The sequence below is a fragment of the Argopecten irradians genome, chromosome 11, assembly GCF_041381155.1.
Source record: "Argopecten irradians isolate NY chromosome 11, Ai_NY, whole genome shotgun sequence".
In the NCBI taxonomy this organism is placed as follows: domain Eukaryota; kingdom Metazoa; phylum Mollusca; class Bivalvia; order Pectinida; family Pectinidae; genus Argopecten; species Argopecten irradians.
In genome coordinates this window covers 14,815,750-14,832,960 of record NC_091144.1, presented here as the reverse complement: position 1 = coordinate 14,832,960, position 17,211 = coordinate 14,815,750, and the positions used below count along the sequence as shown (strand labels likewise).

Below are 17,211 nucleotides of genomic sequence, written 5' to 3'. Positions count from 1 at the left end.
TAACAAGGATACCAGTCTCTGTCATCAATCAGCTTTGTATATGATGGAAAGTGTACAATTTTTTTATCACTTCCCCAGAAATTGTGCCATGCATATTGATCATCTTTAGCGGTCATAAATGTCAGACCACAAGCGTTTGGCTCTCTACAGTATATATTTTTGTCATTTTAATATATGTATACTGTATTACATATACACACACACATGGTTATCTTGGAGAAAAATGAAAATAACATGTCAGTGTCTGTACTGTTGAGCCAGATATAAGAGAAAATTACCTTTTCATATATGGAAAGGAAGAATTATATGACTTTTTCATCTGTGTATTAGCCTGAGATACTCTAGCCCTGACACCAGACTTAGACTTTATGACACCCGTTTGGTAACGGCCAGGTCATCTCCGATTCAGACTGCTTACAAAATGTTACCACGAAGAGTCGCCACTTACCTTGGTCTTTTTAACAAATGAATAATTTATCTACTCATAGTCATCCATTTTATAACACATGCACATTCTTTTGTGTCAACACAGTTAAGTTTCTTTTCCAAAACTTTAAATTTCTCTCATTGCCGTTACCATTTTCTGAAAGTATGCCAATCGCCTTTAATCTTGACGAATAACTATATTTAGGTAAATATAAATTATTCATTTGTTGAATAGACTAAGGTTATAGTGGTGCTTCTCGGTGGTCATTCTGAATTGGAGATGACCTTGGCCCGATACCAAACAGTATCGCCTTATTCCACGTTTTGATATAGCAGTGCGCTCTGGCCCTAAACCAGACATCTATCTGTCATAATGTTTAAGTCTGGTGCCAGGGCCAGAGTATTTCGAGCTACTGTGTATATGAATGATAGTGATATTCTACCCTCTGGATCACAAAATATAATTCATAATAATGTAAACATTTAAAATATGACCCTAAGGTAGATAATTCCCAATTTCTCTATTCACTTAGTCTTCTTTTACTGATATCAATTAATCTTATCCACATGAACATACTTGATCAATTCGTTCGACCAGGTTCTTACTTAAATAATTGCAGAATATTGTGTGTTGTTTATTTGATTACTGAACTTCTGTTGCTCTTGTTCTTGTAGGCTGTGTCCTTCCGTGGCCTTAGCCTGGTGAGCCGAGCAGCAACTTCGCTTGCTGTTGCGGTTAGCCAACGTCTGTCTCTGTCGGAGGCCGTGGTAAGATGTTACATTTTAACGCTAAGTGTAGAATACAATATTCTCTACTGTGAAAGTAGTTCTCTGGTAACTGTAATATTGTAGCTCGAAAGACTTCTAGACAGATAATGGTGTTATCTTAAAGCATACATGTGGTCAGGCTGGGTACATACATGTAAATTTACATATACAGTTTTCTCTGTATTTCAATTTCAGACCAATACGATTAAAATACGTACATATCCTTATTACATGTACCACTCCATTCGATAAGGATCTGGCAACATCCTATTAGGGGTCACGTTCTGGTTACCAGTCAAATTGTCCAGTCAAATTGCTGCTTCCAGAATCTGGGAAGTGAATTTTTTCTATTGCTATGTAACGGAGTGATTATAAGGATCTGTATTTTAATTAGATTTATTTGACACCAATCTGATATTATTGTAAAGTAGGCAATCAGTTGGATTCATGTTTAAAACATAACAAAATTTTCATGTTTGGAGAATTTATTTTGAGTCATGGTTTTCTTAGAAAATGTCATAATATTTATGTACTGTAAAAAATAACACCAATCGAGGTACAATAGAAATGATACCTTTTCATATACACTGTACTGTAGGGATACATGAAGAATAGGGATATTCTAAACTCGGGATCACAAAATATCTGTATTGTTATACATTGGGATATGCAAATAAATAAAAATTATATTTTTTGCCTTCCCTATCCTTCATGTCTACATATTCATATAGTGATATCAGTAACCATGTGCACATAAACATATCTGTTCATTGCTTAGGCCAGATTATCACTTGAATATCTACCAAATATTGTGTATTATGCACCTTTATTTGTTTACTGAAATGCAGGTTGTGTACTTCACTGCTTCGTTTGATTGTCGAGGAGAGGATAGCCCTAGCCTTGCAGACGATGAGCCAGCTACACTACCCGCTCCAGCCCCTGTGTCTGTCCGAAGGTCTGGCCGTGTGAGGAGGGCACCAGCCTGGCACAAGGATTACGTCATGTGATGTCAAAATCAAATGTACTGTAATATCCTTGTAAAGTCCATGGACTGTTGTTGCTTGAGGATGTGGTAACCCCTCTATAATCGTCCCAACCCCAATCCCTCACCCAAAATTGTACACTCTTTTTTAAACACATGCAGTGATACAACTATGAGGTTGTTTGAGGTAAACATTATCTGTAAGGGTTTTGAGTGATTATCCAGAAACTTGAAACTTGACAGGCATACTCGTGGGAGTGTGCATAAAGGGTTTATAGAGATAGAAATTCCAAGATGGCTGCCAGGGTCCTTTTTCTGGTATAAATTGGTAAATGGGGTTTAAAGGGATGCCGAACAGCATGACTATACTTTCGGATAGATCGGCCGCCAGGGTGATATACAGAGGCCTCTGATTGGTTGACATTTATACATGTACGTTGCTGAAAAAAAGACAAAAAATTGGTACTTAAGGTTTTGAGGGACAATGAACACATTTAGTGATACAACTGTGGTGTTATTTGAGGTACATACATTGTGTATGCAATGGTTCCCATTACAACTTGTGTTCAATGCTATAATTTTGACTCAACTGAAGTGTACAGAAAGTAGTCAATAGGTTATTTTTTTTTTGTCCCTGTCCCTAACAATACTCACATTACCCTGCCCATATACCCTAGCACAAACACAGCACGTATCTATCTTTAACATTCTAACAACTACTTTCTACATGTACACTCTCAGTTGACGTATTCAAAAACAGTGTAAAGAATTGATTTGATTAGTTTTATGTCTTATTAACAGCCAGGGTCATTTATGTACATGCCAGTGTCAAAGGGTGGGAAGATATCGCTGACCAGAGGTCAGAACCTGGCAACTGCCCCAAAATTGAATGGAACCTAATTAATGGTCATTGACAATCTTGGCACCAGTGACATGGGAAAGATATAAATAAAAAGTTTTTTAAAATGGTGACTTTTGTGCCCATCCTTGAAACTCTAAATGTGTTTTTAAGAACACTTGGTTGAGACTATGGCAGGATTATTTCAGACTTATTTTAGCTTAATTGTATTGATAGAACTTGAGAAGAAGTTCAAAGTTTGCTAATAAAATGGTGGTCATTTAAAATATGTTCCATTTGCCCTTCCAACCCCTGTCTCGCCCCGCCCCTCCCCACCCCACTAAAGGTATTGTGATATCCTTTAATAATTATATGCCCCACCCTGCCTCGCCCCGCCCCACTCCGCCCCATTTAAGGAAATGTGATATCCTTAAATAATTATCTGCCCCACCCCGCCTCGCCCCGCCCCACCCCGCCCCATTTAAGGAAATGTGATTTCCTTAAATAATCAACCGCCCCACCCCACCTCGCCCCGCCCTACTTAAGGAAATGTGATATCCTTAAATAATTATCTGCCCCGCCCTGCCCCACCCCACTTAAGGAAATGTTATATCCTTAAATAATTACCTGCATTCCCTGCTCCACCCTGCCCCGCCCCATTTAAGGAAATGTGATATCCTTAAATAATTACCCGTCCCGCCCCGCATCGCTCAACCTCCCAATTCCACCACATGCCATCAAAATCCAGGACGGCAGGTAGAGACAGAATTTGTAGAATTGAATTGTATGTAAAAAAGGAGTGAAAGGAAGTATAAAAGTGCAGCATGTATTTAAATACATGATGAAAGAAAGAAAATAAGAAAGAGAGAAAGTGAAAGAAAGAAGAAAGAAACAAGAAAGAAAGAAAATGAAAAGAAAGTAAGAAAGATAAAAAGAAAGAAAGAAAGAGAAAGAAGAAACAAGAAAGAAAACAGAAAGAGAGAGAAAGAGGAAAGAAAGAAGAGAAAGAAAGAAAGAGAGAGAGAAAGTCTCTAATGTCAATGTGTGTTGAATGAAAGCCCCCCTGCGAGGGACATCTGTTTATAGAAAGAAATAGAGAAAGAAAGAAGAAAGAAAGAAGAAAGAGAAAGAAAGACAGAAAGAGAGAAAGTCTCTAATGTCAATGTGTGATGAATGAAAGCCCCCCTGCGAGGGGACATCTGTTTATAGAAAGAAAGAAGAAAGAAAGAAAGAAAGAAAGAGGAAGAAAGAAAGAGAGAAAGAAGAAAGAAAGAAAGAAAGAAGAAAGAAAGAAAGAAAGAAAGAAAGAAGAGAGAGAAAGAAAGAAAGAAAGAAAGAAAGAAAGAAAGAAAGAGAGAAAGTCTCTAATGTCAATGTGTGTTGAATGAAAGCCCCCCTGCGAGGGGACATCTGTTTATAGAAAGAAAAAGAGAAAGAAAGAAGAAAGAAGAAAGAAAGACAGAAAGAGAGAAAGTCTCTAATGTCAATGTGTGATGAATGAAAGCCCCCCTGCGAGGGGACATCTGTTTATAGAAAGAAAGAGGAAGAAAGAAAGAGAGAAAGAAGAAAGAAAGAGGAAGAATGAAAGAGAGAAAGAAAGAAGAAAGAGAAAGAAAGACAGAAAGAGAGAAAGTCTCTAATGTCAATGTGTGATGAATGAAAGCCCCCCTGCGAGGGGACATCTGTTTATAGAAAGAAAGTGAAAGAAAGAAAGAAAGAAAGAAAGAAAGAAAGAGAGAAAGAGAGAAAGGAAGAAAGGAAGAAAGAAAGAGGAAGAATGAAAGAGAGAAAGAAAGAAGAAAGAAAGAAGAAAGAAAGAAAAGGAAGACAGAAAGAGAGAAAGTCTCTAATGTCAATGTGTGATGAATGAAAGCCCCCCTGCGAGGGGACATCTGTTTATATTTAAAAGGCTGACCCCAAGGCCCCAACCTTGGCAGTCTTCAAATGTTCTGGGATATTAAAAAATTTTATGAAAAAAAGAAAAAAAAAAACAAAAAAAAAATATATAAAAAAAAAAAAAAAAAAAAAAAAAAAAAAAAAAAAAAAAAAAAAAAAAAAAAAAAAAAAAAAAAAAAAAAAATGTGTAAAAAAAAAAAAAAAAAAGCATGTAATAATTGTTTCAAATATTTTCATATTTTCAGGATAGCGATACCATGAAGAAAGTGACAGTGACACCCGATAGCAGACATTCCATGATAGCGACCATTAGTAATTAGCAGAGCTTAATTAAGGTATATTCCCTATAAAACTATCATTACCAAAATTGTAAAATTAATTTCAGTTCTATTGCAAATGTGCATGTTTTGAAAACCATCATCAGTTAGTCTCTGTTCAATTTGCTTTTCATCTGTGGTCAAGCGTTTGTCAGTCCTTTTGTCCATTAACAATTATTGTTAATGTTAATCTCAAAAAGAAGACAAGGATTTTAATAGTAACTGCAAATTTGATAGGAACTATTACAATAAAAAATGTAATCCCCGGTTTAAATCAGCATATATGTTTTCCACCATACTGATTGTTTTCACTATTTCTCCCCAATGGCAGCTCAAGCATGTGGACCAGCATATAAACATCTCGGAAGAATGTCTCCATCAGGTTAGTGACAACTTAAAAAATAGTGACAACCATCAAGATAGTCAGTCATCAGTGACACTATCAGGATAGTGACAACCGATGGCAGTCATTCCTTGATAGGGCCCATTTGTGTTAAGCAGACCGTATTCACTTTAAACTCATGAAAAGTTTTATTTTAAATAAAAAGTTCTATAGGGGAAAACACGATCGATATAGGTTATCCTGACCTAATAAAGTATCATGTTAAATTATTTTAAATATTTTTCATTTGCCCTTCCAACATCCCTACCTCCATTCCCAATCCCAACCAGTGCCATCTAAATCCAGGACAACAGGAGAGATGTTGTAGAATCTTTTGTAAGAAAAATAACCATTATCAAAATATATAGAATATTTAGTTTGCAATTAGGTCTTAAATACTGGAAAGAGGAGGATAGGTTTTGGTGAAATATTTGAAAAAAAATCTTCGACAGGGTTTTAACTACACTAGTTTTACTGATTTTGAATTAAAGATATTGGGCGGAGTTGACGGGGGATATACAAATGGGTTCCGTCCGTCCGTACGAATGGTTTCCGGAGCATAACTCTAAAACCAGTAGAGATATATCCACGAAACTTCATACACACATTGGTCTTATGGTCTAGTAGTGCCTTTTGCTATTTTAAGGTTTTCACTTTTTTTACTTTTTTCTGTAACCATGGAAACATTGCTGAAAATGGCAGATTTTTGTGTAAGAATCGTTTCCGGAGCACAACACTAAAACCAGCAGAGATATTTCCATGAAACTTCATAGACACATTGTTCTTATGGTCTAGTAGTGCCTTTTGCTATTTTTAGGTTTTCATTTTTTGCACTTTATTTTTTGCACTTTTTCCGTAACCATGGAAACATTGCTGAAAATATCATATTTTTGTACCAGGTTCGTTTCCGCAGCATAACTGGAAAACCGGTTGAGATATATGCACGGAACTCCATAGGCACATTAGTCTTATGGTCTAGTAGTGCCTTTTGCTATTTTAAGGTTTTCACTTTTTGTACTTTTTTCTGTAACCATGGAAACATTGCTGAAAATGGCAGATTTTTGTGTAAGAATCGTTTCCGGAGCACAACTCTAAAACCAGCAGAGATATTTCCATGAAACTTCATAGACACATTGTTCTTATGGTCTAGTAGTGCCTTTTGCTATTTTTAGGTTTCACTTTTTGTGCTTTTTTCTGTAACCATAGAAACATTGCTGAAAATATCATATTTTTGTAGCAGGTTCATTTCCGGAGCGTAACTCTAAAACCAGCAGAGATATTTCCACTTCATAGACACATTCATTTTTTGGTCTAGTAGTACCTTTTGCTATTTTTAGGTTTTCATTTTTTGCACTTTTTCCTGTTTTTTTTTTCATACACATAAGTCTCCACAATCAAACTTATATCAGCTTTGATATCTTCATTGGCGGGGGATCTGAATGACTATGTCCTTGTTTTCATAGCGACTATGAATAGCAGAATATTTATTATATCATATGTTTACAACCATACTAATGATATCACTATTTTGACCCAAATAACAGCTCGAGCATCTGGACCTTTTGATCCATCAGGATAGAGACAACCATCAGGATTTGATTGAAGAATGGTTCTATGACAATCGCAATCAATTTCATTGTTTTTGTCTCTAACAGCGGCGCTCGCTCCAAAAGGATAAACGTACAATACTAGAGTGTTCTGATATAGGGCGGGATTACTTTTCTAGACGGAAAGACAGAAAATAGGTAATTTGTCCCCGTAATTATCGGTAACCTTTCCGACTTATAGTTAACGTAGACACTTTAAAGGGTAGTGCTGTGCTGTTGGGGACAACTGCATTGAACTGACTGTGTGATTGCTGCAGAACCTTTGTCCTTCAATCAGAAAATGGAACTGTCATCACAAAAAGACCGCCTGGACTACCATTGGGGCACCTGTGACCAAAATCCACAAGTCAAGGCTTGAAAGTCGGCTTCCAGTGCCAAATGAAGCGGAAAATTCAGATACAAAAATTGCAACACAACATTTACTCAATAAGTATCTACTGAGCAAGAAGATGGTTTGCAAAAAAGACAAGCCTGTAGCCTATAACAATGGAGAACACATGAAGACTTGAGGGAAGAAAAAATAACGAACACGAATCCTTTGATACCAAAATGAGGTAGGTCAGATCTTGCTAATGAGGAGGAATGGGTTAGGAAATGTGAAAATTACATTAACGAAGGAATGTCAATAAACAAAGCACAGGTGCAAATGGAGGGAAAATGAAACTTGTTGAAATGAATATGTTTGACACAAAGGTTTGGTCCAGTTATCAAATACATTATTCAGTTAAAAATAATGTGACAGAAGTCATTGATGTTAGAATCAGTATAATGAATATTGGAATTAAGAATTGAAGATCTTTAAGTTTCAGTTGTCATTCGAAGCCAATATGAATGCCGACTGGACAGAGACAAATTCCATGAAGAGTGTACTTAACGTTTCATGTTGAATTGTCTAGGATTGTCTCCCCCTTGATTAATATCAATATTCCCTGTTTCTGGTCAAAGAGATTATCAAATATACACTCGATATTAAACAAAAAACTGATCAATACCATTTCAATAATTGATATATATGATAATTGCAGTAAATCCATTACATTGTCAATTCACTATTTTCTTTTTTCATAGTTTGACATCGAGTCCTGAAGAATCTGGTTAACTGATCAAGTCCATAATTACAGGTACATTTCTAGGATATATCCATTTCCATGTGGTGTATTTTTCTTCTGACAGGTAAATAAACTGAATTATCATTTTCTGTTAATTACAGTAAGATTTGGTGAACAAAATCTGTTACTTTTTTCAGTCTCTGCTTTCTTTCTAATCATCACTTTTAATGTGGTCATTTAAGATATGATTCTATTTCTAAATATATAGAATATGTTACTATAATTACAGGATTTTAACACACAACATGTGTTTCTCTCCAAGCTGAACATTGACCATAATCTCTATCAGCATTTCCTTTCCTCAATACCTGTGCACTTAATGTTTCTTAGTGCATGTGTACTTACTGTTTCCTCTGCAATTAGTTTATATATTGTAACAGACAGGCTCTGTAAAACCTGTTTCAGGTTAAACCTGTTTCAGAGCCTGCTGACTGGATATTCAAAGTGTATCAGTTTCATATGTTTATTGTGTATGTTGGGCAATACATGATGATGTAAATTATGTAAAGAAATTTAAAAATTCGTTTGTGACATGGGGAGGTAATCAAGGTTAGAATTTTATGAAAATTTTGGCCAATTTTTGGTGGGGAATTCTACACAAGTTGGCGCCCACTACCTAAAAGTTTAGCAAGATTATACATCTTAAAAATTTTTATTCACAGATATGTGAGATGACCTTCTTAAAAATCAGTGATGGGTGACCAGATTTGAGAACTTCATTGAACCTGGGAAGTTGCAAACATTAACATGATTGACTGTAGAAAATCATTTGGTTCTGCAGTCTCTTTAGGATGACAACCAGATATATCGTTTTCTCTATTGGATCAGTGGATCTTAACTACAAGAAAACATTTCATGGAGGTATTTTGGCAAAATTTAGAGCAGAAATTAGTTTCAAGAGAACAGGATGTGGGAAACAGACACCGGTGTAGACTGTGGAGAGGAGCTTTGGACCAAAGTGGTTACAAATGGACATAGGATGACCAAGCAAGTGCATCATGTGGCTCATGATGGTCACGTACAGATGGTTTAAGAACAATTTCGAGCAAAAGGTCATTGACGGCAACATTTGAGAGGTCAGTCATCACTGCCACAAGATGCTATGTTTTAATACTCAACATATAGTTATCAAGACCCACGAGGCAAACCAGGCCAGAAATCATTGTCAGCTTCAAAACCAGTGTTCAGGTTGTCATCGTCCTATATATGTACCGAGATCAGCAGGTAGGTGTAACAAAGAATGCGTTTTGATGTGACGGTTACATCATACACTTTTCCTTAGACTTTATCTATGTTTTTCTTGAGATGCAAACACCTTTGTTTATTTGTAAACAAAAGGGCTGTGGAGGTTCCCTCCATGCAACACTAAATATTTCTATATTTTTATTAAGGTTGACTCTGTTTCTGTCTGGAATTGTCTCCCCTTGATTAATATCAATATCCTCTGTTTCTTTCTGATCAGAGAGATTACCAAATATATATTCAATATAAAACAAAAACTGATCAATACCATTTCAGTAATTAATATATGATAATTACCAAAAATCAATTTCATTGTCAATTCACTGTTCATCTTTTTTCTTCAGTTTGTCCATGGCTTGATGTTTGAGGCTGATATTTAAGTTCAGAAGAATTTGGTAAACAGATAAAGTTCATAATTACAGGTAGGATATATCTATCTAGTGTACTTTACTTCTGAGGTAAATACTGAATTATCATTTTCTTCTAATTACAGTAAGATTTGATGAACATATCCTTTCTTGTAAAATCTATAATTTTCTTCAGTCTCTACTTTCTTTCTGATTATCACTTGTAATGCGATCATTTAAAACATGATTCTATTTCTTATTATGTAGAATGTTGCTATAATTACAAGCTTTATACTATTTATCTGTGGTCCAGGTTCGTCCTTTTGTCCATTAACAATAAATGTAATTATTGTTCATGTTATTTCTCAAAAAGAAGACAGGAATTTAAAGATGCTCCACCGCTGACAAATGGTATTTTTTCACTTTCAAAAACAGGAACAGACGATTTTGTATTTTTCTTCAGTTACAAAAATTACTTATTTTACACCATTACCACCATTGAAAAGTTTGAGCTTCTAATTTTACTTCAAGTTAAAAATATGAAAAATAATTAATTGCATCCCGAAAAAATTCTGTGGCACTATATCTTATATAGAATGAAGTAATGATTTCGCATGCACCAAAGGCGAAATAGATTATTCTATGTTATTTTTTGTGTTAATTAGGCATATATATACACGATTCAACACCAATTATTGTTCAAATGATGAATATCATTATTGCTCTGTCGGCGATGGAGCATCTTTAATAGTAACTGTGAATTTTGATAGAAACTACAATGATAAACAACGTATTCACCGGTTTAAATCAACATATATGTTTTCCACCATACTGATTGTTTTCACTATTTCTCCCCAATGGCAGCTCCAGCATATGGACCTCTTTTGTTGGCCTGTGAGGATCTTGACTAAGCTTTAGTTTGGAGACTTTCGCTGGCAATCCAAAATGGTAAATATCTCAAAAGGATGTCTCCATCAGATTAGTGACAACTTGAAAAATAGTGACAACCATCAGGATAATGAGTCCGTGACATTATCAGTATAGCAACAACCGATGGCAATCATTCCTCGATAGGGACCATTTGTTGTATATGAATTGTAAAGTTCTATCGGGAAAAATATGATCAATATAGTTTATCCTGACCAAATAAAGTATCATGTTAAATAATTTTGAATATTTTTCATTTGCCCTTCCAACATCCCTACCCCCATTCCCAATCCCAACCAGTGCAATCTAAATCCAGGACGTTAGAAGAGATGTTGTAGAATGGAAAATGTCTTTTTATAAGAAAAATATCCATTATAAAAAAATATAGAATATTTATGAATAGGAAGAATAGGTTTCAGTGAAGTATTTGAAAAAAACCCAAATTTGACGAGGTTAACTACATAATAAGAATGGATTGACTGGTTTTATTGATTTTGAATTATAATTATTGTGATGGCTATGGACAATCATTTAAAGGAGCAAAATGCTGGATTTTGAGAATTTCAAGAGGCCCAATGGGCTGAAATAGCAAGGCTAAGGCTTTGGTGCAAGTATTGTACACTTCTATAATGACTTCTTATTATAACAATGATTTTGAATTATAATTGTATAAATGGAACCTGAATTAAAATTAACAAGCGTCCAGAGGCGAGCTTTTTTATGATATTGTTATAATAATGATTAAAATAATTTTATTTTTTAATTAATTTGTTTTATTTATTATACTATATTTTTTTCATCGTAATAAGCAGGATAGTGGCAACCAGCAGGATAGTGGCAGCCGGCAGGATAGACACAAACACCAAGATAGTGACAACCACCAGCATAGTGACAACCGATGGCAGACGTTCCTTGATTGTGGCTATTAGTGATAAACAGAGCTCCATTCAGGTAATAATAATAGTCTTTATTTCCTCCAAACTGAAGATTACAACATCACATTATAATAATGTTATGTAAATAAAGGCATAATATGCTATATTAAAATTATGAGAAAAATGTTTTGCAAAACAATTTGTTAATAAACATGTAGTAGTAAGTACATCTGTTTTATGTTACATTCAGTCAGATTATAGAGTTATTGACAAATGAATATTCAAGTAATTGGTGAATAAATAACTGTGTTAATAATATACAATTACAATTTAATAGATTAGTTATTGTAGACAGAAAACATGTTGTAGATATTTATTACACAGACAAAATTTTAGGAGGCTGCAGTATGTTAAGAGTTGTGCCATTTAGTAACTTTTTATAGTGCTATCTCACTGGAACATCTCACTAAAGATACCAAACAAACACACCCAACCTTTTACATTATACTGACAAAGGCAAACCAGTCCTACCACTCTCTTTACCACTTTATAGACTATGGTGTCTTGGCCAGGGGTCAAAAAAGGGATTGCGTCAAGGGAGACTCGGAAGAAGCATTAATGTAGCACATTTATTCATTCAAAAGAAGAAAACCTACTTTTTCATCAAAACAGAAACCTCCATAATTTAAAAATAATGTTTAGTTTTATAATATAATCATATTAATATTGCAGAAGATAAAATTCTAAATTCTTTTCTCTGCTTTTATTTTCCAATTATACAATTACATGTAGTAGTATTTTCCAAATAATGAAGGATTTTAGATTATAACAATAAAGACATGTTTGTTAATGTGATGTTTCAATCTATAAGAGCCAGTAGGATCATCTTTAGCTCTTGCATTAACCAGTATATTTTTGAAAATCATTCTTGTAATGAATAATCTTCCAAATGTCCTGCATAATCTATCTTATGCAAAGTTTGAAGATAGCCATTGTAGTAAACAAACTATCTGATATCATGTCTTGTTTTTTGAGTACCTGTAACTTGTTTTCCAAATTTTGTTTTATAGAATATAGAAAAGTGAAGTTCTCTAATCCTTATACTAACTCTACAAGACATTGACAAAAAACCTCCCAACTGACAGGACACAAATGACTAGACGGGACTGACATGGGAGGCGCGTACGAACTGACCCTATCATTAAAACTACTAATTCACATTCTCACTACAAAGGACTTCTTTCCTATATTCTATAGTTAATAATATAACCATAAATTTCAAAATTGTATATATTATTGTTTAGTGATTAATTTGTTAGTTTAATGAAATAAAGTGAGTTAATTGAAAACAAAAAATAATAAATTGAAAATATTTGATTGGAAATAAGTGTTAATTTCAAATTTTATTCTTCTACAAATACTGGTTTGAGCTAATTTGACCATCTGTCTTGTAGACCAGAAAATATATTCTTGTTTTTTTATGCTAAAATAAATTTTCCCAAGAAAATCATGGTAATGCAATAATCATTGAATTTTCAACATGATTGGAATTTTGACAGAAGTCCAAGATGTAGCAAGAATTATAACATTATGTCATTGATAACGATCTTTAATTAAGTAGTTATCTTCCTTTTAAATATAACCTAGATATCAATATTTTCAATCCTAAATTTATAACAGCATTTAATCAATATAGTGAACAAAAAAAATAAAATTTAGATTATGGAGGTTATAACTGTTATTTTGAAATAAGTGTATTTAATTTATGAATAATTTCAAAAGATGCACCCTGTTCAGCATAATTACATGTGTCATTTAAGAGTTTGCAGAGCTTGAGGCATCTGTCAATAATCAAGCGTCTACACAAAACAAACCATAAGTTGTCTCCCTTATCATAAGTTGTCTCCCTTATCATGAAGTTAAGACATGAACCTGCCATCTTAAGAAATCAACTTTATTTGTTTTCAATATTCTTTGGAGCGAGACCGTATCATGGTAGTTTAATGTGCAATTAGTGATCATTTTGAGGCAGGTTCCATACAGTACTAGAACAGTATCTGAAATAGGAATTTCAGTGGTACATATTCACTGGGTCTCTTGATAATTAAATATTTTGTATAATTGTGGTACTGGCTCCACAATATTATTATACAAATCTAAACATTCTAAATTAGAAAATATTTTGTCGAAGTACTGTCCCACAATCTATAAAGCTTATTATTTTGTTCAAAAACTATTGGGTTTTCATTTTTACATTTTAATGAAGCTAAAAATAATTATAATTTTTTAGCAAAATAGCTGAAAAAATTACAGTTTTATCGTCTTAAAAAATCAAGCACACTGACCCTCTATTTTCATGATTGTTATATAAACAGCAACTTGTTTGCTTTTGAACTGCACTTTTTAGCTCACCTGGCCCGAAGGGCCGATGAGCTTATGTCATGGCGCGGCGTCCGTCGTCCGTCCGTCCGTCCGTCAACATTTCCTTTAAATCGCTTCTAGTCATAGAGTTCAGCATGGATTGTAACCAAATTTGGCCACAAACATCCTTGGGGGAGGGGAAACAGAACTTGTATAAATTTTGGCTCTGACCCCCCGGGGGCAGGAGCGGCGGGGCCCAATAGGGGAAATAGAGGTAAATCCTATAAATCGCTACTTGTCCTAGAGTTCTGCATGGATTGTAACCAAATTTGGCCACAAACATCCTTTTTGGAAGGGGAACAGATCTTGTGTAAATTTTGGCTCTGGCCCCCCGGGGGCAGGAGCGGCAGGGCCCAATAGGGGAAATAGAGGTAAATCCTATAAATCGCTACTTGTCCTAGAGTTCTGCATGGATTGTAACCAAACTTGGCCACAAACATCCTTGGGGGAGGGGAAACTTGTATAAATTTTGGCTCAGACCCCCGGGGGCAGGAGCGGCGGGGCCCAATAGGGGAAATAGAGGTAATTAAATCCTTTAAATCGCTACTTGTCCTAGAGTTCTGCATGGATTGTAACCAAAATTAGCCACAAACGTCCTTTCGGGAAGGGGAACAGAACTTGTATAAATTTTGGCTCTGATCCCCCAGGGGCAGGAGGGGCAGGGCCCCATAGGGGAAATAGAGGTAAATCCTTTAATTCGCTACTAGTCATAGAGTTCTGCATGGAATGTAAACAAATTTGGCCACAAACATCCTTTTTGGAAGGGTAACAGATCTTGTGTAAATTTTGGCTCTGGCCCCCTGGGGGCAGGACGGGTGGGGCCCAATAGGGGAAATAGAGGTAAATCCTATAAATTGCTACTTGTCTTAGAGTTTTGCTTGGATTGTGACCAAATTTGGCCATAAACATCCTTGGGGGAAGGGGAACAGAAGTTGTATAAATTTTGGCTCTGGCCCCCTGGGGGCAGGATGAGTGGGGCCCAATAGGGGATTCAGAGGTTAATATTAAAATTCCTTCAGAAAAGAAACAATGAACCTGTATTCAGAACATTTTTTGGCATTACAAACCAGGTGAGCGATACAGGCCCTCTGGGCCTCTTGTTTTTGTGAAGCACTGAATCTGTGAAAATTGTAAAAAAAAAAAAAAAAAAAAAAACAACAAAAAAAACCTTTTCATCTTCACAATTTAGCAGATATAGGGGCAATATATATACAAGTTCAAATTCTATATTCTTTTCCTGTTTTAGGATTGTATAAGTTCTGCAAAATTTAACATGCTTAGTTTTTCAAAATAGTATTTCAGTATAGAATGAGCTTTAATGCCACCGCCACAATTCGCATCAAATAAGTATCTGATTCATACAATGTAAAAGCTAAAATCAAGCACACTATCATATTCCTTTTATTCCATTGTCAACTTTGATATGAACTCCTTTTTCCAAAAATCTTTATTAGAAAAACAGTTAAGTCATCAGAAAAAAAAATTCACCAGAGCATCCTTAAAAGCTTTAAAATATTTCTATACAATATACCTTATTATCAGATCATGGTCAGATTAGAATGACAGTGGTCTGAAGTCTCTGAGAAATATGGCTTGTTGATTGACATTCGGACAAATGGCAAATTTCTGGATTTCTATAATTCCAGATGTAATGTATGTATGGTGTGATATCTATTTCTATATATACAGTCATTATAATTTAATCATGAGAATGTTTGTTTTATTGGATGTTGCAAGTGTTCGAGTTCAATTTCAAACAATTTTATTGACAAATATCAGAGATTTAAATATGGAAATGATTAGACAGCATGCAGGCATTGTCTATATTTGTGCAGGAACTAATGATGTTTTCTCTGTTGTAGAATTTGGAATGATTTCTGTGTATATAAGTTGCAATGTTCAAGACTTGGTGTAGGATCCTAGAGGACCAGCATACATTGGACCTAACTTTACGAGATGTCCTATTTTGGAGGTTACAGTGTTTATACCGTGTCTACAGATGTTTCTTAGATGTCCACTGGATGTTTATTCCTTTTAAGACTGTTTAATGAAGACTGTCTTATTCGTTAATATTTGATTAAAACTATCTTATTCGGTCATGTAAAATAAGGACTATCTTATTTGGTCATATTTTTGTTTCGCAGCCTTCTTAAATCCAGCATTTGAAATCTTAAGCATTGAGTGCTGGTGCACCTCCTGCTAACCTGCACTGCAGGATTTTTCAGGTTGGGTGGCTCGCTTGGTTTCACTCATATATACATTTTACACGTCCAATAATACCAATCCAGCAGCCTAATACAACGTTTAAAAGAATGTCAGTCTTGTGTTCTTATTTCAATTAAAATATTTAGAAATGACATAATTTGTATTCGGATAAGGTACGAAGCAGAACATACATATCTTGTCTACACTGTCGGAGTAACTTCAAAATGAATTTGGATCTTAAAGACATTTGTTTCTAAGTATCCAGTGTAGTCTTGATCCTTATAAACGAATGCAGTGTGTAATCCGTGTTAACAGTTCATCTCCCTATTTAACTATCTGATGCAGTGAGAGTAAACTCGCGCGCTAATTAGGACGACGGCGGGAAGCATAAGACGACCCGCGTTATGAAAATCAACATTTATTTTAACTTCGAAACAAAATTTGTCACATCAATTTTAAAGTAAATAGTCTGGCAAAGGAAAACTAAAGTCTGTAATATTAGTGCTAATATATCCAGTATAATTTCTTAAGAAATAGAAAAATAAAATTTCCATCAAAATTCATCTGCACATGAAGAAATTAAATTACATTATAGGAATCCTAAAACGTCCTATGTCTGTGTCGACATTTTCACACAGTTAGCAGTTTATTTTTGTTACTGTGCTCAATTTACACAGTGCTTTTTCATAAATTCAATGGTCAACACTTAACAGGTATTTACTGTTATTTTGATATACTACATGTATAAAATGACTTTTGGAAGGCCAATGATTGCATTTAGACTGGTTTTCTTTGTCCGACTATTCACTTTAGATGTGGGGTTCTTTCAAATTTTGCAGTGTTAATAAAGGTCTAGGTATATTTCTCCT

The 17,211-nt window shown here is 34.8% G+C and overlaps 2 long non-coding RNA genes across 5 annotated transcripts; both read left to right on the top strand.

Moving 5' to 3' along the window:
* The first annotated feature begins 2 nt into the window (after positions 1-2).
* Positions 3-4,255, top strand: LOC138334820 (uncharacterized). Its single transcript, XR_011210179.1, has 2 exons — positions 3-1,194; positions 2,043-4,255. It is a non-coding gene; the product is annotated as an uncharacterized lncRNA (long non-coding RNA).
* Positions 4,256-4,812: 557 nt separating this feature from the next.
* On the top strand, positions 4,813-16,450 carry LOC138334819 (uncharacterized). 4 transcript variants are annotated; one of them, XR_011210178.1, is made up of 10 exons: positions 4,813-5,245; positions 5,559-5,609; positions 7,154-7,354; positions 7,494-7,770; positions 8,285-8,337; positions 8,988-9,549; positions 9,912-9,989; positions 10,779-10,862; positions 11,651-11,792; positions 16,000-16,450. It is a non-coding gene; the product is annotated as an uncharacterized lncRNA (long non-coding RNA). The 4 variants fall into 4 exon arrangements; XR_011210177.1 differs by having other exon boundaries at positions 4,814-5,245; positions 7,154-7,770; positions 11,654-11,792; XR_011210175.1 differs by having other exon boundaries at positions 4,814-5,245; positions 7,154-7,770.
* Positions 16,451-17,211: the final 761 nt, after the last annotated feature.